Source organism: Cuculus canorus, chromosome 6 (assembly GCF_017976375.1).
Source record: "Cuculus canorus isolate bCucCan1 chromosome 6, bCucCan1.pri, whole genome shotgun sequence".
Classification (NCBI taxonomy): domain Eukaryota; kingdom Metazoa; phylum Chordata; class Aves; order Cuculiformes; family Cuculidae; genus Cuculus; species Cuculus canorus.
Window position 1 is genome coordinate 39931412 of NC_071406.1, and position 23343 is coordinate 39954754.

Here is a 23343-nt window from a genome sequence, read left to right on the forward strand (position 1 = left end):
GAGCTGTGCTTTTCTTTATTGCCAGCATCTCCTGCTACCCCCTTCTGTGCTTTGGGGCTTGCAGGCTAGCACAGTGCTTCTGAGTCTCAACTGAAGATAGCAATTCCATAGAATCAGAATGGTTTGGGTTGGAAGGGACCTCAAAGCCCATCCAGTTCCACCCACCAGGGACACCTTCTGCTGGGTCAGGCTGCTCAAAGCCCCATCCAACCTGCTATTACCATCCATCCATCCTCCAAGGATGGGGCAGCCACATTGTCTCTGGGAAAACTCTGCCAGTGCCTCACCACCCACATAGTGAAGAATTTCTTCCCAAGATCTCATCTCAATCTCCCCTCTTTCAGCTTTTAGAACTTAATTTTGAGACCTTGTACCCATATTTGATATCTCTGTAGAGTACCTGGCGGGATGACTGAAGACTCTACTTGAGTATCTTCAGCCACTGGGAGCCGGGTGTGTAGTTTGTCCAAATCATTTAGGGGGCTGGCGCTGCCTTTTGCGAATGCAGGACTCTGTTAGAATGCCAGAAATTGTTGTGTCTGCTGTAAAGGACTATGGGCTAAATTAGTGCTTCACTGTGGAGAGGAGCCGTATGGTTCCTTTGTACTCTGACAACTGATTAACTCTATTTTATCTTTGCTTTTGTTCCTTACTGACTCTCTTCTCCCTGTTATTCCCCCTTGTTCTCCGAATTAAACGAGTCAAAACCAAAGACTACAAAACAGGGACTGCAGCAAGGATGAAAGCTGGGAGCCTGGGTCTGGCTGTATGGAAGAAAGCAGTTGGCCTTTGTACTCTTGAGATAAATAGCATGAGGAGGGGGTGGAAATAAGAGTTTGTGGCTGAAGTTTGTAAGTTCACAAATGTTATCTGCTTTGAGGAAAGCAAACATTTGATCAGTCGTGCTGGATGGAAATTTGGGGGTGGAGGGAATCTGTCGACAATCTTGACTTTGTGCTGTCATTGTTCAGATGTGGTCAGGAATGTCTCTTTGGCTTGAATGGGTGTATGAAGGGTCTAGTCAGCAGGATGTGAGATGCCTCTGATAGAGACGGTTAAGAGGTTCAGCATTAAAAGAGGAAAAGAGCTCCCACTTTCCCCACAGGAGAAGCCTCTGGATGTCAGTGGTCATCAGTGTGTAGGTGTGATGGGAGGGAAGAGGTCAGAGGAGAGGGAAGTTCATAGGGTAAATCCTTCTTGCTGCAACTCTGAGTTGGAAAGATCTCATAGTCAGGGCTGTTTTCAGGGGGAGAAGAGTTTGAAGGATGGACAGAATGGCAAAACAAGAGGATTTTCTTGTCTTTTATTCCATGTTGGAAAACAAGACAAGGATGCTCCTTGCACTTTATTTCCTAAAGCCAATTCTCTAATGACTGCTTTATTAGAAAGGCACGGAAACGTACAGTAAGGGAATAAAAGCCCAGCCTAATCATCAATGTTCACCACATGCAGGGATATCTCTAATGGCTCAGAGCAAAGGTTCATTTTCCCAGTATCCTTCTTCCATAAGTGACCAGCATCAGATGTAGAGGAGAAGAATCCAAAACCAGCAGAATACAGATGCAGGTATTCTGTTTTCTTGCACACCTAACATCCACCAGTCCAGCCTGGGAACCTCTGGAGCACGAAGGCTGGATTTACATCTTTGATGTGATTTACTCTCTTTCGTATTTTGACATCACCACCAGATACCAAATTTCAGTCTGTGCTTTTTCTACTGAACAGCATCTTACATACCAGAAATTCTTCCAACAGCCAGCTTTTAATGTCTAAATAAGCTTAACCCTCAGTAACACTGAAATGAGTTCATTGTCAATTTATTTTCTCACAACTTACTAGCAAGAAATACGTACTCTCATTATTACAGTAGATCTTGGAGGCCAAATCACTCACTGTTTTAAATTGGGGTGTTTCTATTCGGAATTATACAATGGTTTGGGTCTGAAGGGACCTCAAAGCCCATCCAGTTCCAGCCCCCTGCCATGAGCAGGGACACTTCCCACTGGATCAGGCTGCCCAAGGCCCATCCAACCTGGCCTGGAACACCTCCAGGGATGGGGCAGTCATAACTGTGCCAGGGCCTCCCCACCCTCCCAGCAAAACATTTCTTCCTAAGATCTCATCTCAATCTCTCCTCTTTCAGTTTAAAACCTTTCCCCTTCATCCTATCCCTTCGCTCCCTGATCAAGAGCCCCTCCCCAGCTTTCCTGGAGCCCCTTTCAGTACTGGAAGCTGCTCTAAAGAATCTCCCAAGAGCCTTCTCCAGGCTGAACAACCCCAACTCTCTGTCTGTCATCACATGGGAAGTGTTTCAGCCCTCGGATCAAAGACCCTTACGAGTTTTTCTTGCTTTTCTGAACACAATACCAGCCAACAATCATGTCAGGCAGCAAACCCTGACATGGGAGTATAAATCCAGATAGAATAAAAACAGCCATTTGCACCTCTTGGTGTGCAATTCCCTGTTTTCCTTCAGCCCCAAGTGAAAACCAAACTGTGACCCAGTAGTGTCTTGCCTACCACAAACAGGGACTGAGGGCAGGGCTCTAATGTTTAGAGACACCCCTTGAGCCCCAGTAACTCTGAAGCCTGCAAACATGTCAGAGAAACAGAAAGAAGAACAGAGTTAGGGTAGGATTGGTTAGTGGCTGCGCTTGGAAAAACATCACCAAGATCTCCAGTGTCCAACAAGGGTGTTGAAGCCAAAATCCGTTTTGCAGAGGAGTGGAAGAAGCAGCGGGTAAATTGCAGTCATCTCCCTCCCATGTCGCTGAAGTAGGAGTCTGGGAAGATAAACCACATCCAGGGAATATTGCAGCAAGTCAATATAGCAAGACACGTCTGGGGAATACGCCTGCAGTACTTGTGAGTACTTGAGGGAAACTCAGACCTTGCCATCTGTCTCTAATTCTTGCTATTTAGTGAAAATTACTCCTGAGCTGCTTCCAGTCGGGCAAATAGCTGTGCCTTGGACCCCCTTTGCTGCTTCAGGAGTTAACCTAGACAGTCCCCAGGACATGTCTATGTATTTGAGGTGGTTTTCCACCAAGTTTTTTTTTTCTTGACATATTTTCCATGCGGTTCCGTGTCCGGGACAACATCTCTCGTGTCTCTCCCATCACCTGTGCAAAGCTGTGGACTTTCTGACCTCTCCCTGGCTCCTTGGCCTAAGTTATCCCAAATCCAATGAGGAGCTGGGCCAAGTCCCGTGACTGATGTGGCTCCCTGCCATCGCTCCCTGTGGAAACACACCTCTCCTGGGCAGCAGCTGGGCATTTCAGCCTCTGCTCCATCAGCACGTGAACTGCTGTCCCCAGGTGAGCTTACACATACACTTTTTGTTCCCATGAGCTCGAGGTACCACGTATCTGTTCATAAGCAAGGTTCCTTCTCCAACATTTGCAATAAGCCTCCTTCCGGGGGTGTTTTTCTGCTGAATATGGTGGGGTCTCCTTCCCTGGAGATGTTCAAAAGGCATTTAGAAGTGGTTCTTTGTGATGTGGTTTAGTAGGTACAGTGGTGTTAGGCCAACGGTTGGACTGGATGAGATTAGAGGTCTTTTCCAACCTTACTGATTCTACATTTCTTTTCTCCTTCTTAAGCAGTGCCACATCAGACTTCTCCAGGCTGAGATCTAAGCAAAAAAAAAATGCTCTCTATCTTTTCCCTCATGCATTAGTCTATGTGTAATATTTTGTAGTACCTGCTGCAGGATGCCAAAGAGTTAAGCTGTTGCTTTGGCTAAAACCCATGCGGGAGAAATGTAATAAATTGAATTCTGCTGTACACAGGCTCTCTGATGGGTCTCATAGCATGAGGCATTGTGCTGTGCAGCCATTCGCAGTTCATCCACGCTGATGCCTGCCTTACATTTTGAATTATTTGCAGTAAGTACAAACATGTGCAGTGCATTTTCTTACATATTATTTTAATATTTGTGTGATTTTTGTAAATAGGCTTCCCCCTTTTCTTCCCCTGCTCTGCTATCCTGGGAATCTGGTGTTCTTTCTGGTGCAGCTGTGCTTTTCAGGATTTCTAAGCCCTTTCTCTGCCTTATCAAAGTCCACTGCAGTGCCCACTCTTGCAGAGCAGCGCTATCTCACACCATGCAGCAGGTCGAGGCAAGAGTTTCCTTGCAAAAGGAGCTGGGATTCAGGCTGCAAGATGTTCTGTCTTTTTAAATCCGTGTCCTTTTGCAATTCTAAGAGCAGAGGCCAGCAGCATGCAAGATTTGTTTTCTAAGAGTCACCGGCTCCTGCAACTCTTGTGCTATTTTGCGTTTGAGGGCATTGAAATAAACCACAGACGTGAAAAAAAGTTAATAAACCCTTAGCTATCATAATTGTAGCTTCAAAGGCTGAAAATCTAACCCTACTGTCTGACAAACTGAGATCAAAAGAACCCAAGTTAATACCATTTGGGAAGCCACTTGCCTTATTTCTCAAGGTTTGCTTTGGGATTGGTTGCAAGTGCTTTGCAGTGGGCAGTGAAATAGTGAGTCCTGATGTGTGCTTCAAGTGTGTAATCATAGCCCGCGACAGGCTGTCAGCCTCGGGATGAGAGGGAGCTGCCCTCGACATTGGAAGAATTCATATCGTCGACAGGAGCGATGGAATGGCTGAGGAGAGATGTCCTCTTTAACTCCCAAGTTGCGGATTGATGCGAACAGAACCCTCTGAGGTTGTCGGTTAGGATACTTGTTCATTTCTTTCCCTGCTCTCTCGTACATCCTGCCTCCAAAATCTTATGGTGTTGAATATAAGATGAAGGGACTAGGGCTGTTGGGGGATGGAGGTGCCTGCTTAGGGCATAAAACCCGCTTAAGCAGAGCTGCTCTGGGACCAAGGGAGGCTTAGAGAAGACCAGGGTGTTAGGCAGGGTGAGCATGTACCAGCATCCATGTGCGTCTGCGCATGTGTTGTTGGGGACAGGGGCTGCTGTGAGGCTGTCGCTTGTCTTTTGATTTATTTATTTTATTCAAATAAACATTGTGGTCCTAATCTTTGATGGGATGAAGGACATGGGAGCCTCTTTTTCCCAGACGCTTTTCTGGGAATCTACACTCACTCCCCAGAGCGCAGAGTAAACAGACTAGAGATTTGGGGTTGTAAAATCAAAATAAATAACTATTGTTCTGCCTTTCCTCTCTGCCTCCTTCCCTTCCCACCATCTTCCCAGCTGCCTTCCCTCAACCAGAGCATCCCTTGGGAACTCCTCCGTCCCAGCTGTGCCGGCAGCCCTGAGATAACACATCTCACCATCTCCTCCTGCTGAGGCGCAAGGGCAGTGCTCGCTATGTCCTTACCTCCATGTCCAGGACTCTGGAAACCAGCTCCAAATCAGCAAAGTGCTGGTTTATGGTTTCAAGAGCAGCTGCAGCTCATGGGTAACCAACGCAGTGATCCGAGGTGGGACTGCAGCCTGGGTTAGACTCGATGGCTTTAAAATCTGTCACAAGCGAGTGACGACAGCCTGGTTAGAAAAAGTGCAGGAGGGTGATTTTCCTCTCAACTCTCATGAGACTTCTTGAACTCTTAAAACCCGATGTTAGAAGAACTACAGTCACCAGTGCTGGCATCTGGGTTGAAGCCACTTGACGACGATGCAAGGTGACTTGTAGACTTGATGCTTCGAGTCATTCTATTTCTGTGTGGTGCTCATCTGAGCCAGAGAGAGCAAGATGGTTCTAATCTGGGGATGGGATTCTGTCAGGATAATGGGGTTTAATGGTTCATGTGCTGCAGGAAGGGCAAGGAGACTCTTCGGGTACCACTGGGGAATCATGGCTATTGAACTCTTCTTCACTATGATCCTACGAGCTCACTGTGTGAAAGCTTTTTCTTGTCAGCATTTCACATCGGTAGCTATTTTTATACAGTGCCTCGTACAACGGATCCGTCTCAGGCTTTGGGGAATTGGACTGGATTCGTATCTGCGAACTGTTATGACCAAGGGCTGAAATGGGAGGAGCAGGGAGTGAGACAGGCAGCGGGGAAAGTCCATTTGCCAGGAGAAAAAACTACCCCATCCCACCAAGCCCTGCCTGCTAGCAGAGGAAGAAAAGGTAAGGGTGTCTTTTGAGTCCCAGGCAATGCTTGTATGGCATATGGGGCTGTAGTGGCGATCAGAAATTGGTATGGAGGTTGGTGACAGCTTCTTACCAAGTATTGCAGTTAAAAAAACCCATCAGGCAGGGCACTTTCCAGGCTGGAAACGCTCCAGGTAATTTTGGGTGAGAGAAAAAGCCTTGCTGATCCACGTTAGCTGCGGTGCAGCTCGGGTTGTGCTGGTTATTGACCAGATACATCAGTCAGACCTAAGTGGCTGATTTAAACAAATCATCAAAGTAAAGACACGAAGCAGCAAACGGAACAATTTGCTGCGAGCGTGTGCCAATGCCAAGCCTAAGATGCCAGGCATCTTCACCGAGGCCCTCCGATGAATAAAAGAGTCAATGGAGCATGTCCCAACCTGTGGGCTGTGGTCTTAGTGGCTGTGGGTGAGGAAACAGCAGCTGGGAAGTAGGTGGTTGCCTTTAATTGCCGCAGCAGCACAGCTCTCAAGGCTGAGGGCACAAGCGGTTGTAAGGAACCACGCGTTTCTCCAGCACCTCCTGCCTCTCAGGTGTCTCCAAACACAAGTGAGTCCAAGTCCGGTTCTGCATTACTGCAGAGTTCAGGGGGTCACAAGGAAGGAGCATTTGTTTTCAGTGAGTAAATCGGTGCTTCCTGCCTCATCCTGGAAAGACTGAGCTGCTGCCAGAAGCTCTGGGTAGTTGCTTTTCTCTTGAAAGTGTAAATAGCTGCTAGAGGCTCTGAGGGCGAGGGGAAGAACTGAACGGTGAAGGCAGATGTTCCCAAACCATGGAGAAAGCAGAGAAATGCTGGGAATACCCAGGTACAAGCACTACCCTGACCACTGCCCGGCACCCTCCTGAAGCTCTGTAGAAGCTGAGGAAGATGCTTATGTTCCTGTAGTGCAAGAAACACTGCTTTAGCCCTTATCACCACTGCTACTTCATGCTGTGTCTTCAGGAGAAGCACCGCAGCATCCCCCCAAGGTTGCGCCAGTTTGGAGCTATTTCTTATCCTGTGAAGGATCCTGTTTTGCTCCAAGTCCCCAAACTCCTCTCCACATGGGGACTCTTTCCATACCAACAAGCAGATTGGTAAGCGAGGGTTGCAGTGGTTGTTATATTTAAGAAATATAAATCATAAAAAGCAGAGACTAAGGCCCCTCACCCCTACTGGGTGCAAATCAATGAAAATAAAATCCATCTCGCTTTTAAAAAGCCAGGGAGAAAGCCTCCACAGGAAAACTTGCAGAGCAAGCACAGGAAAGTATGAAAGTATTGCTTAATGTGTAACCAAAATCAACCTTGATGGAATCTAAGCCCGTTACTACTTTCACTGTCCACCACAACCACTGAAAAAAAGGATTAATCTATTCCTCTTTGTCCTGCATGTGTTTGAAGGTCATAATCCTTTGTCTTCTAGACTAAACAGTCCTCATTCTTTCAGTCCTTGCTCATAAATTGTGTCTTTGGGCTCTTCTTACTCTTCCCTTTTGGTCTCTTCTTGCTCTTCCCTTTTGGACTTTCTCCAGTGAATTCGCATCTCCGAGTGCCGGAGGCTGATCACCATGTTTCCCGCTTCCTCTTTGTGAAATTGCAGCCAGCGTTTGTGAATCTTCAGGGCAGAAGTGAACGTCTGGGACTACCCGAGGCGAGTGTGGGGGCAGCATTGTGGAAATTTGCTTCTTGGAAAATAGAAGTGTGGAGAAAGGGTGTGTATGCAATTGCTCATACGTTATTCTTAGTAGGTTGACCATGCTGACTCTAGAGATGTTGGTTGATGATAGGAGAGCAGAAGTCCCAGGAGGGAGGTGCTGTCAGAATGCCAGCCAAGAAGCAGCGCATCCCATAGCAATGCTACCCAACCTCTTGATCCGGATTGTGTGTAAACTGACATCCATGGCTTATCAACACGCGATTTCTGCTTTGTAACAGCTTGCACCCAATGTGTGTCCTCTTTTGATATCCAGATGTGGCTTGTTGCTGATCCCAGGGGTTTGACCAAAAAGCATCATAGCACCATTTTGTGCAGTTCCCAGTTTTTAATGGCATTTTAATGGCTGTAAACTTGAGAGGGTCAGATTTAGATTAGACATAAAGAGGAATTTCTTCACTATGAGAGTGGTGAGGCACTAGGACAGGTTGTCCAGGGGAGTTGTGGCTGCCCCATCCCTGGAGGTGTTCTAGGCCAGGTTGGATGGGGCTTTGAGCATCCTGATCTAGTGGGAGACGTCCCTGCCCATGGCAGGGGAGTTGGAACTGGATGATCTTTGAGGTCCCTTCCAACCCAAACCATTCCATGATTCTATGATTTTCCTTCTTCCTTCCTCCCCCAGTTTATCTGTCCATTATTGACCTTTGAGATACGTATATGTTTTTAAGAAGGCCGGTTTGATGTTTCAGATGATGGTTAGTGGATCCAAAGTCTGGATCACACACACACTTTAACACGAGCTTAATTGCATTCCTGAGATGAGTCTGGCTTCAGTGAGACCAGCTCAACAAGGGATTGAAAGTTTACAGGGTCAGGAGCTGCAGGAACTTTGGAGGCCACTCAAGTTTCACCTTCCCACAGAGCCATTCTCATTCCTCTGGAGGATGGGTAGGGCTGGCCTGGAACTAAATGCTGAGACAAAGGGATAAGCGACGTTTGCAGGAATCACTGGGCTTGCACATAGCAGACAGACTTGCTTGTGCATGAAAACAGCATGATACAGGGATATTATGGGATACCAAGGCATTTGCCTTTTGCCAACCTGTATCTGTAGGAGCATCTTTGACCCCCGTCTTGCAGAGAGCTGAGCAGTGGTGGAAAACTCCACCGTGGGGCAGCAAAGTCATGATCATCTCCCACAGTCCTTGCTCTGGGAGCATTTAGAATCATAGAATCGCTTGGTTGAGTCCAACTGTACCTGTCCACTACTAAACCAGATCCCTGAGCACCTCATCTGCCCCTCTTTTAAACCCCTCCAGGGATGGGGACTCCCCCATCTCCCTGGGCAGCCTCTGCCGGTGCCCGAGAACCCTTTCAGCGAGGAAAAATTTTCCTGATGTCTAACCTGAAGCTGCCCTGGTGCAACTTGAGGCCATTTCCTCTTGTCCTATCACTTGTTATTTGGAACAAGAGACCAGCGCCCACCTCGCTACAAACTCCTTTGAGGTGGTTGTAAACAGTGATAAGGTCTCCCCTCAGCCTCCTTTTCACTAGGCGAAGCAAACCCAGTTCTCTCAGCAGTTCCTCACATTTGTTCCTCTCCAACACCAGTGGTTTCTGCCTCTTGACTAAGAGGTGCTTTGAGGAGGTAAAGGGAAAGCCTTTTCCCCATTGCGGAGCGTGGCAGCTTGGGTTGCTCCACAGCTTTACTCTTCGAAATATTCATCTCCAAACATTCTCTCGTATCTTTTGGAGACTCATACTTACCGAAAGATCACAGAATCACAAGGTTGGAAAGGACCCATTGGATCATCGAGTCCAACCATTCCTAACACTCCCTAAACCATGTCCCTCAGCACTTCATCCACCCGTTCCTTAAACACCTCCAGGGAAGGCGACTCGACCCCCTCCCTGGGCAGCTGTTCCAGTGCCCAATGACTCTTTCTGTGAAGAAATTTTTTCTGATATCCAACCTGACCCTCCCCTGACGGAGCTTCAGGCCATTCCCCCTTGTCCTGTCCCCTGTCCCTTGGGAGCAGAGCCCAGCTCCCTCCTCTCCACAACCTCCTTTCAGGTAGTTGTAGAGAGTAATAAGGTCTCCCCTCAGCCTCCTCTTCTCCAGGCTAAACACCCCCAGCTCTCTCAGCCGCTCCTCGTCAGACTTGTTCTCCAGCCCCTTCACCAGCTTCATTGCTCTTCTCTGGACACACTCCAGAGCCTCAACATCCTTCTTGTGGTGAGGGGCCCAGAACTGAACACAGTATTCGAGGTGCGGTCTCACCAGTGCCGAGTACAGAGGGAGAATAACCTCCCTGGCCCTGCTGGTGACCCCATTTCTGATCCAAGCCAAGATGCCATTGGCCTTCTTGGCCACCTGGGCACACTGCTGGCTCATGTTCAGTCGGCTGTCAACCAGCCAACTGAACCAACTGAACCAGCCAACTTATACCAAGATAAGTATGAAAAAGCAAAGTAGGGTGTCTGGTTTTGGTGGCTTTTTTGGTTTTTTCTTTTGTGGATAGCATTGGTTGAATGGAGACAAAAAAGGTAGCATTTGATGCCCTTGGCATAGGATGTATGACGTCTCAGTGCCTTCAGGAGCTGGGGGTGACAGTGCTCTTCAGGATTGTCAGCCCCATTTTGAGGTGAGACAGCGGCCAGGGTCGCGTTACTCGAATGCAGACAGCTATGCTCAAACACAGGCTCCTTATTCAAGGCGGGGTTCACTTGTTCACCCAGATTTTAGGCAGGGCAGTGGCCAAGCAGCTGCACCCGAGGGTACCCCTGCACTCGGGGGAGCACTCGAGGTGGGTGCGGTAGTCCCCACCTCCATCAGCCCCAGACAGCATCTCGGTTTGGCAGAGCTCCACCAAACAGCCCCCTTGGCCCGTGGGATACACAAGTTGTCCCAGTTGGACCAGTGCTGGGCTTTTCTTGCTATAACATCCTCCAGGTCTGGACAAAGCCCAACTTTTGTGCCTGGGGTAGCCAGGCCCTGCTTATCATTGTCCGTAATCAAGGAAAAGCACAGTTAGGACTTGTTTACTTTATTCCTACCTGGCTGTTATGCAAAGTCCCCAAAAAGCAAACAAACAGAGAACAGAGCTGTATTGGGAACGGCTGAAATAAAAGCAGGACGGGGCCACAATGTGCGTCGAGCCAAATGCTTTGCATAGTTGCACCATCAGCAAACACAGCGAGCCAGAGGGCAGGGAACCAGCCGCTAGCACGGCTTCTTTCTTAGTTCCTATTTGCCTTCACATTTGTTATCTCGGACATAAAGGGGTCTGTAAGCCAGGGATTTGGGCAGTTAACCTCAAATAAACCCTAAAAGACCTACTTCAGTGAAGTGTAACGGTGTCTGTTGAATTTAATGGAGCTGGGCTTGCTCTCACCAAGGGTGATTTGGATTCAGCTCGCTGTTTCCTGGAAGCTAATGGCATTTTGGGGGGGGCGTCTCTTTTGCTTTCTGTGTAACTCTGATTGCTGCTGTTTTGCTTTGGCTTTGTCTGTGCAACAAGTGTGTGTACAGGTGTGCGGGAGAGAATAGGCAGCTGTAAAAGGATGCACCGCTCAAAAGGGACGGCCGGGTTTGCTGTGGAATATCCTTTATATTCAGACAGACAGCAAATATTTGACACAAGACAAGAAAATCGGGTACGCGGGTTGACAAAGCGGGTCGCTACGCTGTTGTGATTCACCAGCGGATCATTTCATAGCCTCACTCAGCCCCATCACTTAAAAATACTGTTTAGCATCAAAGTATCCTGCAGGCAGTCGGGTTTGTTTCTTTAAACAAAGCCAAATCACGCTTTATAAGGTCAGCAAGCTCCCGACGAGTGACTTGGTGGAATCCAGCTGCAGATGGATAGCCACGGCATGGGACTGCTTGGAGAGGCTGTCAGCAGCCAACACCATTTGCCGGGTGTAAAAGTTTTCACTTTTACAAGCTGGTGATTCACTTAGGGGTAAAGGAAGCTCACAGCAATTAGAGGTACTGGTCTAGGCTCTTGGCAGGTGAGGTGGCATGGATCATTTCCAGCTCTACTTGTTGATTTCTTGAGGCCTTCTGGGTGTTCAGGTGCCGGCTGGAAAATAAGCCTTATCACGGGCTTTTGGAGAGGGAGCCAGGAATTGTAGTTAAATACAGGCTTTAACCAAGCACAAAGTTACCCAAGTGGCTCTGTTCTCTTGCTCTGTTTAATCACTAGCAATTGAGGGCTCGCTGAAATAAAATACAGAGCCAGCAATTTGGAAGCCCTGGAAGATAAAGCCTAGCCGCATCTGTTGCGTCTCCTAAAAGCACCAAGCTGTTTGTTACAGCTTCCAGGGCTTGGGAATTCTGCTGAGACCCCACTGAGAGCAGCAAACCAGTGGAAATAAAGCATCTCCGCTTAGAGGAATACCTTCTGGACAGAGATCCAAGTGGTCCCATCTCCTTGCGCAGCTTGGGCGAAAGCAGGCAGCAGTGGAAAGAATTGAACTCTAATCAAAAACCTATTTTTAATAGGATTGGATTCAAGCCACAGTGTGGGAATTCAGGAGGCCATATCCCATTCTTTGGCTGTGTCTGACATCAAGCAGGATTTCCTACTATTTTATTTATTTATAAAGATGAAGCCCTGTATGTTCACTGCTCAATAATTTCTGTAAGCCTGGACCGACATCTCTGTGGGACCTCAGAGCTATCTCAGGTGCAATTCTCCTTTGCACTGACTTGGAACACTCTCACTGCACGACCCTGTGCTTATACAACCTACAAAGACACACTGGGTCACAAACCCCTGGATTAGGAGTGGGAAATGGCTATCTTTTCCCTGTAGCTCTCCTTGTAGCTCTTGAAAAATCCAACAAAAGCTACTTGTTCCTTCTCTGAACCTCAACTATCCATTTGTGTGACATTTCTAAAGGAAGATGTATCAGATTTTGGAGTTATGCTTTTTCAGGCAAAGCTTCCACATCTGGACTTGACAGGATGAGGCTTACGCTGTTGCTGAAGAGGATCTGCGCATGCAGGGGCTGCTGAAGGAGGGGGCACATCAAAGCCTTCTTCACCACCACCCACCCATTCTGAGCAGCCTGATCTGGTTGAAGGTGTCCCCGCTCACTGCGGGGGGGTTTGGACTAAATGACCACAGCCCCTTCCAACCCAAACCATTCTGCGATTCTATTCTGAGCCTCTGCCAGCTTTCTGCTCCCCCCGGTTTGTTATTGCACAGTGAAGGAGGAGGTGTTGATGGCTGTGGGAAGTCTGAGAGCTCTGATTGAATTCAGACAGAGCGTACAAGGCAGACTGCTCTCTCCATCCTTCCCTGCCAAGGAGGGCAGGATGTTTATGTGCTGCTCGGCTAGAGGTGCCCACAGCTTGAAAGCCTCTTGCTCAATTTTGCCTGGTAATTGGGATTTCTTATTGGCATGTCCGGTATCAGTGGATCCAGCTGAAACCTGATGTCCCTACACAAACCCTGCCTTCAAAGCCCAGCTTGCAACATCCTCTAAGAGGTTTCTGGCTTGACGTCATCCTGCTCAGAGTTTCTTTCAAACGATCCCTTGTTAGCCCAGGAACAGGGCGCATCTCTTGGATGCACATTCACAGCCCCCATGGCTGTTAGGGGGCCAAACAGCAAAGGGATTTATGAGACGTGGAACCCAGAGGAAAATATTGGGTAATCGGAGAAGTGGCCTCAAGGAGCCAGCTGGGCTGTTTATCTCAGTCTCAGCCTCCCTTGGGGAGGTAGCTGCACCCTCTCCCCTCCGTCACACATATCCCTAGCCAGCCTCATACATAAAACCCCACAAAATTCCTACATTTGTGAAGGGAGCCTTACCCAGGGAGCTGGGATTTGGTGTAGGCAAGGCTGCTTATCAGCATGGGGCTGTGCCTGCTGTGAAAGCACAGAGAGCTCCTTTATCACTCCGGCAGGGATTGAGGCCAGCTCGGCTCGGGGGGCTCTGTCTCCCTTTGCCCCTTTTTTTGTGCAAGCTTTGGAAGCAGCAGGATCAGTGATGCCATAAATGCTCTTTGCAACAACATCTCCAACATCTCATAGATGGAAGGAGCAAGGAAATGGTGTTGGGGAGCTGGGAAAGTGCCTGCTCTGAATCAGCTCGGTGTGAGACGGAGGAGGGAAGGAGAAGGCTGAGCAGTTATTGGTTTGGTGTGGGTTTTTTTTTAATACCATCTCACATGGCCCTGTGGGTCATTCCTGCCCTGGTCATTTACACCCCTCAGGCGGCGTAAATCAGCGTGTCCTGCCGTGCTGGCACTCGATTCGGATCAAAAGCGTGGTTGCCACCTGCCTGCTTTGTTAACTGGATTAGCCGTTTACAGGCAGTCGCTCTTTTATGGCTTCGGTGTCTGGGTTTCCAACATAATTCTTCCTTTCCCTGTCTCAGACTCTGTTGAGTCTGGCCCCTCACTCCTGTAATTGAAATATAAGCATCGCTCTGCATCAGACAGACTCCGGCTTTCTTTCTGGGTTGGTTTTTTTTTTCCCCTCTTTCTTTTTTTCTGATTTCTTTCATGGCGACCCGTGGGAGTATGGCTGTAACTTTAAATACCTTCCAGCACCACCGGCTGAAATGAGGTTGGGGAACAGGGAGAATTAAAATATGCTTCAAAGGAGTACATGGGAGGACTACAAATGGGAACAGATAGCCTGAATTTAATCTTTTATAGGGCCTTTCATAGAGAATAATATCAGCTCGGTAGGCACTAGTGCCTGCAAGGGTGGAAGGAGGCAGCTGCCTGATACCTCCTCCTCTTCCCAAAGTCTTTGATGGAGAGGCTCCAGGGTGGGCAAGCATACGGTCCTGGGGTTTTTTTCAGCTCTCTCATCAAACTTTGTTGCCTAAATGCTCAACTCTGCCTGGCAAGGAATCCTCCTTTCCTCTGAGAGCAGGCATGTGGTCCTAAAGAAGACTATAACTAAACAGAACTTCTATTGAAGCTGGTTGTCCCCACTTATGTTCTCTAGCCCTACGTGCTGTCAACGAGGTACCGACCTGTGCTGTGCAAAGCAAACAAAAAGCACACGCAAGCTGTGAAAACATCACATCTGCCTCCTCCTGGGGTGGAAAACCGTTCAAAAACAGTTGTAACAAGTGCTGTAAATTCAAGCTGAAAAGTTAATAGTTAGGAAAGCGTGAGTTTGCTTCCGTCCCCTTGATTACTGAAGACTCATGTCTGAAAGTCAAAGCAAATGCCCTTTGCTCCTCGCTGTCGTATATCACGGATCAACCCAGGCAACAGGTCACCAGCTCTCAGAGGGAGCTGCTGCCCTGACTCGAGATGAAATCAGTTCTGCATCTTCAAAAGACACAAATCATTCAAAGGTAGTCGGGGTCAGGAGAAACTGTATCGATGCGGTGTTTGGGGCCACATCCTGAGACACCTGGAATTGGCAGAGCTGCAGTGATTTATGTGAGCGTACTCTAGGCCACGGACCTCTTCACTTGTACATCAGTTAGAGAGCTGATCTCACCCAGGATTGCTTGTCAAAACCATCGAGAGGGCTGTGTCCTGAGCAACATCCATCTTCAGTACAGGATAGGAGGGAGTTTGATAGGATGGAATTGTAGGAACCCTGTTCCACGAAGGCTTTGCTATCCTCACGTCCTGGGGCTGCTCACCAACCACTGAAGCAGAAACCTCTTGAGGGTGCTGCTTGCTGTTGAGTGATGGAGCTCCATTGGCCTGGGGCGTGCAGGCTGACATCCCACTGAACAGGGGAGGGCGTTGAGAAAGGAATCCGAGTGAAAAATAGCATTTGGTGCGCTTAAAGCAAGAAGATAGACTACTTCAACCAGGTGTGTTTACAGGTTAGTCACAAACTTCAGTGCTGACCTCTTCTTTATCCACAATTTGCTCTTCTCTGCATGTAAAACCCCCTTACAAGATTGTAATATTAAGTGGACATATTACATCCTTTTGTTTATTTGGAGGAGATTGCCCGGCAGTGCTAGTTCTCCTAGTTGTAGCTTAGCAAGGAGAAACCCAGTATTAAACTGTTGGCAACCTCAGGATCATTGCCATCCACCTCCAGCTCACTCATCTGAATTTTTCACTCCTCAAAGGCCACCTTTTCATCCAGTGCTGCTTCACCAAGTGCAACGAGTCTTTAAAGTGAAAGAAAGGGGGGAAAAATGGAGAATTGCATCTCCAAAAGAAGCTGCAAACACCGGCATGAAAAGCCGGGTGTTGTGGACCGCTCTCCTCTTCTGGATGATCCTACTTTAATATTGAGACATGCGTTTGTTTTTACCTATCAACTTCAGGGTGACTACCAGCACTCCTGGATTTAAGCTTTGAGCTTTCTCCGCTGAAGTCAACGGTTGTGTTTGCGTGAATCATTATTAACGGCGAGAGTTTTGTTATCTCCAGCGAGTCTTTCTGCTTAGTGTGGTGAGTGGGAGGCTCAGTCCCAGGCTGGCGGCTGCGTCTCTACCACATATTTCACAGTCGAGCCGTAGGTTTGCCGACTGTCAGCTCACATAGTTTCATGGTTGCCTCTTGCTCTAAATATAGGAAAATCCTGGTAATCGCTGACGTCAGGCGCTCCTGTTCCCAGTCAGCCCCCTACCACCTCATTAACTTCTTGAATGTGCGGTTTATTATTTACAAGAATAAAAACCAGGAAATAAAGAGGTGCGAAAGGTAAGGCTTAAAGGTAGAAAAGGTGTAACAGCAAACCCGACATGAAATAAGAACAATCAAATGTAAGGAAAGGACACGAAAGCAGGCGATGGGTTGAAAAACTAGCCCTGATATTTATAACCAGTATTGTAAATCATCAGTGTTAAGAAAAATAAAGGCCGGGGAGGAAAGAAACCTCTGCTCCTCTCCTGGAGCTGCTTTGCAGTAGGGTGGAGCACACACGTTGCCGTAAACTTCTTGAGACCTTAGTGCAGGTACATAACTTAGAGATAAATTAACATTAGTAAGTGGTATTTATGAGTACAGGAGTAAAAACTGTGCTGATCTTACCTTTGAACGTCCTGCTTGTCCATCGTCTGTGAGCAGCGCTCGGGTTGGCTTGCAGCCAGGGTGGCTGGATCCGGGCAGCCCATAAAGCCTTTGGAAACCAAGCTTTCTGCGCGCCGCTGGCGTACGAGGAGCAAGCGATAATGAGAGGATGCTGCATTCGTGACCATATTTGACCTCTGAAGGGTGTCCGGGTTGAACTGAGCTTAGGAGAGACACTGGGGCTGCAGGGGAGGTGGCTCGAGTCTCGCTTCCTCCTGGTGTGCAGCAGCCCAGGTATGTAGGTGCTCTCGTCTACTTTGGGGGAGCTCCTTCTGTTCTGCAAAGCAGAACCAGAGCACAACCCACTTGGATACTTTGCGCATGGTGTCATTGCCCTCTTTTTGTCACAGATTTCGGAGAAATGACCCAAACTTGGGTAATTCCTGTGCTGCATCTTATCCAAGGAAGTAGGGAGGAAAACTGAAAACCTTCTTCGTGCTCTTGGGCAAGTTAAAGCTAAGCAACGCTGTAGAAGTGTGTATGTGATTAGTTGAGGACCAGTTGCTATGTGTTAACCGTCTCTCTGTGCAGCAGATCTGCCAGTTCATAAACATTCATGGAAGAGAAAGGCTGCATCTGCCTTTAATTGGGACAGATAAACTGCAGGCAAGCCAAATTCCTAGGCATGCCTGCACATGTCCTTTGCAGAGCTATAGTCTATCCTGGTGATCTCACTTAAACACAGTCAAAATGATTAAAAGATGTCCTTCCTTTTATGTTTTGAAATGTAATTTTCACTTGAAAAATAATCTCGATGCAGCAGAGGCTGTTGGCACGTCTCAATGCAGTTCACAGCAAAGTGTTAAGTACTCGGCAGGGTTAGGATCTAAACCAGAACTAAACTGACTGATTTTCTGTCTGCAAATGCTGGTTTATCAGAATCGAAACTATTTGTGGGAAGAGGTATTCCCCTGAATTTAAAAAAAAAACCAAAATAATAACACTAAACCTATTTTTGCGCTGCTTTAAAAGGCACCGCTGTGATCTAAATGGGAATTTTTATTTTCTGGAGAGAAACAATGCTTGATTTGGCTTATACAGAAAAGCTGGAGAGCATAAAGAAAAGTCAAAACTGAAGCAAAACATCTTGAAATTATTATAGCAGAGTCTTTTGGATAATTGCCTTGTGAATGGTTTAGAGATACAAAGATTTGCTTGAAGGCAGATGCAGAAATATCAAGACCTTGACAATCCCTCCAGCCAGGAAGACTGTTTTACCATCAGCTCTGGTAGGTTCAACCTCCCATCCTGCTCTTCGATGACCTGAAGGGCAGACAGGGATGGGGCAGGTCTGGGAATGGAAATGGAGTTTCCAAATCCAAGGCCAAACTCCCTATCCCCAAGATAACACCTTTCCCTCCCCTTCATTCCCAAATGGGAACTGCTGGCTCCCTGCATACCAGATCATAGAATGGTTTGGGTTGGAAGGAACATTTACAGTTCATCCAGAAATGGAAATGCGTGTTTAAAGCTAACTCTGGTCACTCGAGCTAGGGTTATCAAAGGAGTATTTTGTAGAGGGATCAATCCATTCCAAACCTGCCCTCCTGATGAGTTTCACTAATCTTCCATTTAATTTTTTGATTAAAAAAAAAAATCTTAATGGATTTCCTATGTACCAACCACCACTTCTTTGGTTAGGGGAAATATTGTGGAGCCAATAGTGTTTTCCACACAAATTGCTGAAGCCCTTTTCAAAATGGGAGAGATCATTTCTGGCAAGAAGGTTCCTGGCTGAGGTGACCTCCTGAGGTCCCCTATGGTCTGAACTTTCCCTGTGATCCCTTGGCCGTGACAAATGCTTTGGGCTTGATTTTCTTCCTCCGGGCAAGCACAGGTAGATCCTCTCGTCGCTTGTGGAAACCTTTACAGAAACCGTAGTTGTTATTTATGAGGCTTTGATGTAGATGGGCAGCTGGCAGAAGATTTGTTTTTGACTTGAGGGATGTCTGGACTTGCCCTGGTGTTTGTGTCTCTGAAGTCTGACTCAAACCCTGTTAAAGCCAATGGAAAGAATCCCAGCAGCCTAACAGATATAAAGCTGCCACTCTCGAAAGGATAAACTTTTGGTAACACATCATTTCATAAATATCTCTTCTTTCTGATCTGCTGGTGAGCTATCGTCAAACAGGGTTTTTAACGATGGTTATTCAGGCATACACAAACACATTTCGTCCTGCTGGTGCTACCCAGATGACGCACTTTGAGGCACCATCACAAGATATCTTGGCACTGATGCTGTACCCACTGCACACGACCTTCTCCACCTGCCAAATCACAGAATCATGGAGTGGTTTGGATAGGAAGGGACCTCAAAGATCATCCGCTTCCAACCCCCTGCTGTGGGGAGGGACACATCCCACCGGATCAGGCTGCTCAAAGCCTCATCCAACCTGGTCTTGAACATCTCCAGGGATGGGACATCCATGATTTCTCTGGGCAGTGACTGAGAAATGCCTCCGTTTGCCATCCTCTTGTCTTTGCTTTCATTTGGCTCTACCTCTTCGGTCATTTGCTATCTTGACTGCCTAAATCTGTTTATTTTCAGGCTGCTGGGATCCTATCACGTTAGGGGTGCCCACAGCCTCCATGGTGTCTCCTTTTGTAATGCAAGTAAGACAAAATAGTCACCTGAACTTATTACTACTCTGAAAAATTACTCTTCTTCTTAAAGGGTGGGGATAAGGCTTGTGGGGAGAGGTGGTGTGTTTCGTTAAACCAACTGACTTTTGGCCACACAAGTCTTTGCTTGGGGCGTTTAGGAGTGGCCTAAGTGATCAGATTTCTCCATAGCATCCCTTCTGCAAGGGCAGCTCCCCTACGGATGTGTCCGCAAGGGCTGCAGTTTGTAAGCCAAAGAAGTATTTCTGATAACCATAACTTGCCTAACAAGGACTCGTCATGCAAACAAGGTTGTTTGTCTTCAAAGCAATGTTTTTGGGGAGCTATTTTGTGGTAAGTCACTTAATGTTACTGATCCTTATTAGATTAGAAACGTACACACTTTCTCTCCAGGAAGAATATGTCAGCGTTGGAATTTCTAGCACTGGAAATGATTGGAATGGAGTGGTTTGAAATGGTAATTTTTTCTATAGCTGAAATGTAAAAGATGACAATTTTTTTTCCCCGTGTCCATTCCCATTATTTATCAGAACTTACAGTGTGATTTGCATCCAGAGCGAATAACATGGAAAGCCTGACTCCTTCCAGGCCACTGCCTGCCATCTCCTCGCCTGCTGCTGCTCCAGCCTTCACCAAACACCTCCACTGCCACCTTCTGCCTGCCTTGCAGATCCCAGCTGAATTTCCACCTTGATTTTCTTTCTCATCCTGCTAAATTCGTGATGTATGTGCTAGAAAAACTTGGAATACAAAGAAGAAACTGTGCACATGCACAGTTGAGATGGTCTGTACGTTGGTTTTTTGTTTCTAGCTGATTTCTATCACAGGCGGTGATCGCCACGTACATAATTCCAGCTTTGATTTAGAGAAAGGGAACCCTGCAGTGTTGCTCCCCGTGACCCAAAACCCTAAAACGCTTTGTTTGGCCAATGCTAAGCCAACCCTAGTGCCCAGTGATTAGCCACAAGTGTTTTGGCAGGTTTGCTCGACAGAATGGTTGTTACAGGCAGCATGTGAAGTGACCGAATGGGTGCTGGTAGGAGCTTAGACCTTCAGTTGGTATAAATCAGGATTTCTGGCTTAACATTGGAGAAGCTTCCCTGCGTAGGAATCTAACGGTTCTCTGTTTCAAGTTATCACATGAAACATGATAGCTGTGTCTGCTTCTACTGGCAAAGGAAAAGGAAACCCCAGTGGCACGTCTATAGTTTATGGATGGCTGACAAAATGTCTTTTTTTCCCCCCTGTTTCTTTCTTTCCAGTTAAAATATTACTTAAAGACAGAGTCAATTTGAAACAAAAGAAAAGTATCTGAAAGCTAAGTGAACCCAGATGTACTTTAAACTCTCCCACGGTGCTCATTTAAAAAAAAATCTTGGTATTTTTCCTTTTCTGGCTGGAGGAAGGGTGCCAAAGTCACCCTCTAGTTAGGAAAATAAATGTTCTTCGTGAACATGCTAATTCCTGCAGCAGCCAGCCCCACACCGAGTGGCACTTCCAAGCAGGAGCAGAGTCCTGAAAGAGAGATGGGCTCACCACTGTCTCTTGGAAAGCGCCAGAGCAATTGTTAAACATCTAAAACCCTGCTTTTAACGGAAAGCCAATGCTTGCAGCCTTGAGAGACTTGATGCATGCAAGGAAAGGGTGGATGAGTTTCCTCTGAATCATAAATGCGATTTCCCTCAGCGCGCTGCAGCATGGCTAAGGGAACAGTGGCATCTGGTGTTTGCTGAGCTCTCTTACAGCCACCACTTCCAGGGTGGGTGCTGGCAGGCTTTGCTGGGTGCAGGCAGGATTTGGCTCCCTTCACGCAGGTATCTAGTGGCGCGTGAGACCTGGAGGATGTCAAAGACATCTGTGCAATCATCCAGGTGTGATACAGGTCACGAGAGAGGCTCAAGGCTATCTACATGACAGCTAGTGATCTGGATGGGCCATCAAACAAGAGAAATCCAAACCTGATTCTAGTGAAGATGGTCATCGCTCTTGTTGGGGGATGAATTCCCCCCAGCCAGGACCGGGCTGGTGATGCAGCATCACCGAGGAACCTGTGATTTGGGTGCTGTATGTTTTATGAAATCTTTATTCCATTTTTCTCAGTGGAGAGGATTTTGCTCCTCCTGAGGTGCCCTGATCTATCTGGTGGGACACCCTGCCCACCCAGACACCTATGAGACAGGCTGTGCTGGAACAGCTCCAGGGTGGGATGCTCAGCTGCGTGCACGTGACTTGTTCTTACCACCTGAACATCTCCTCCGTGTAGTCTCCCAGTCTCTATTTGAGACCCAAAATGCAAATACTGCCTAGGAGCCTTTTCTTTGCCAGTACCAGGGATTTTAACTCACCAAAGTCTGGAATGCATTTCACAGGGAGATGTTTTCTTGTGCCTCTTTCCCTGTCTTTGTTTTTGCCCTTAACCAAGATAGTCCCACCATATCTGCTCTATAGACATGGGTAATTAGAGCCTAAATACGTCTTCGAAACACCTCTAGCAGGCCAGTGACAATAGACAACTGGGCAGCACCCGATCTTTATGGTGAGTGTGTGCCTTCTCTGGGCTCAGGGCTGAGGGTCCTTTACTGCTGACCCTGAGACACAGCCAAAGGTTTGCCTGGAGACAAACCGAGCTGTGTTTCCTTCTCCCATCAGCAGGGGAAGCCCAACTCTGAGCAAAACAGAAGCTAAAAATGTGCGTCTCCCTGGTAATTTCTATGCAAATTAGGAAAGGCAAATTACTCTCTACATTTTGCTAACTGAAATTCAGTTTAGCGGTCTTCTGCCTCAAGTGTGTGAAAGACAGGGTGTTTCCTACTGAGATGAAGAGAATGACGAACTTGAGCTTGGATCTCCATGCAATCTATTTCTGTTGGTTTCTGTAACTTCTCAAGTTGCAGAGATTTAGACGTTCCTTAGACTTAGCCAAAGCCTGGTTTGTGATGTTTGCAGGTCACCCAAGGGCCAGTTTTCTCTGAGTGCCAGGACTGACGGCTCTTTTTCTATTCGTGTTATGATCAGTACATAATCTGACGCATAAGTCCTACGCTTGGTTACTCCTCCCTGCTGAAGTGAGTGGTTCTGATCTGATGCTGCTGTTCAGTTCTGGAGTCCTCAGCACAGGAAGGACATAGATCTGTTAGAGCAGGTCCAGAGGAGGCCACGGAGATGATCTGAGGGCTGGAGCACCTCTGCTATGAGGACAGACTGAGAAAGTTAGGGTTGTTCAGCCTGGAGAAGAAAAGGCTCTGGGAGAGACCTCAGAGCAGCTTCCAGTACTGAAAGGGGCTCTGGGAAAGCTGGGGAGGGGCTCTGGATCAGGGAGTGCAGGGATAGGACAAGGGCGAATGTTTTTAAGCTGAAAGAAGGGAAATCGAGATGAGATCTTAGGAATAGATGATTTTTCCTGTGAGGTTGGGGAGGCCCTGACCCAGGTTGCCCAGAAAAGCTGTGGCTTCCCCATCTCTGGAGGTGTCCAAGACCAGGTTGGATGGGGCTTTGAGCAGCCTGGTGCAGTGGGAAGTGTCCCTGCCCATGGCAGGGGGCGGAACTGGATGGGCTTTTAGCTCCGTTCCAACCCAACCCAACCCATTGCATGATTCTATTCTACAATTCTGTGCTGTCAATTCCTGCTCTGCCCTGTGGTTGTGCTCAGGAACTCGGCGCCTCCCCTGCACAGGGCCTCGCTTTGATAGTTAAACTCATTCAGAGATCTTAATTATCATCTCTCTTAGGCAGTTTCTGTCTTATTCGGTTACAACAAATTGCACTTTGTTGACATCAGAACCGGTTTCACAGCAAGGAGTGGTTCTGCAAAGGCTTCGTGGCAACCTTAATGGCCCAAACAAGCAGCACCGTAGCTAACAAGCTCTCTTCTTAGAAACTCATCAGGTGGCTTTACATAACACATAGTACTATGAAGTGATAACATGTCAAGGGCTGACTTTTGGGTGGTGTCGTGTACTTTGGCACGGG

General features: G+C 47.5%; 1 long non-coding RNA gene across 1 annotated transcript in view; it reads left to right on the forward strand.

The window, feature by feature from the left end:
• LOC128852509 (uncharacterized) overlaps nucleotides 1-23343 on the forward strand; it is a 62852-nt gene that overhangs the window by 26037 nt on the left and 13472 nt on the right. The gene's annotated exons all lie outside the window — the stretch shown is intronic.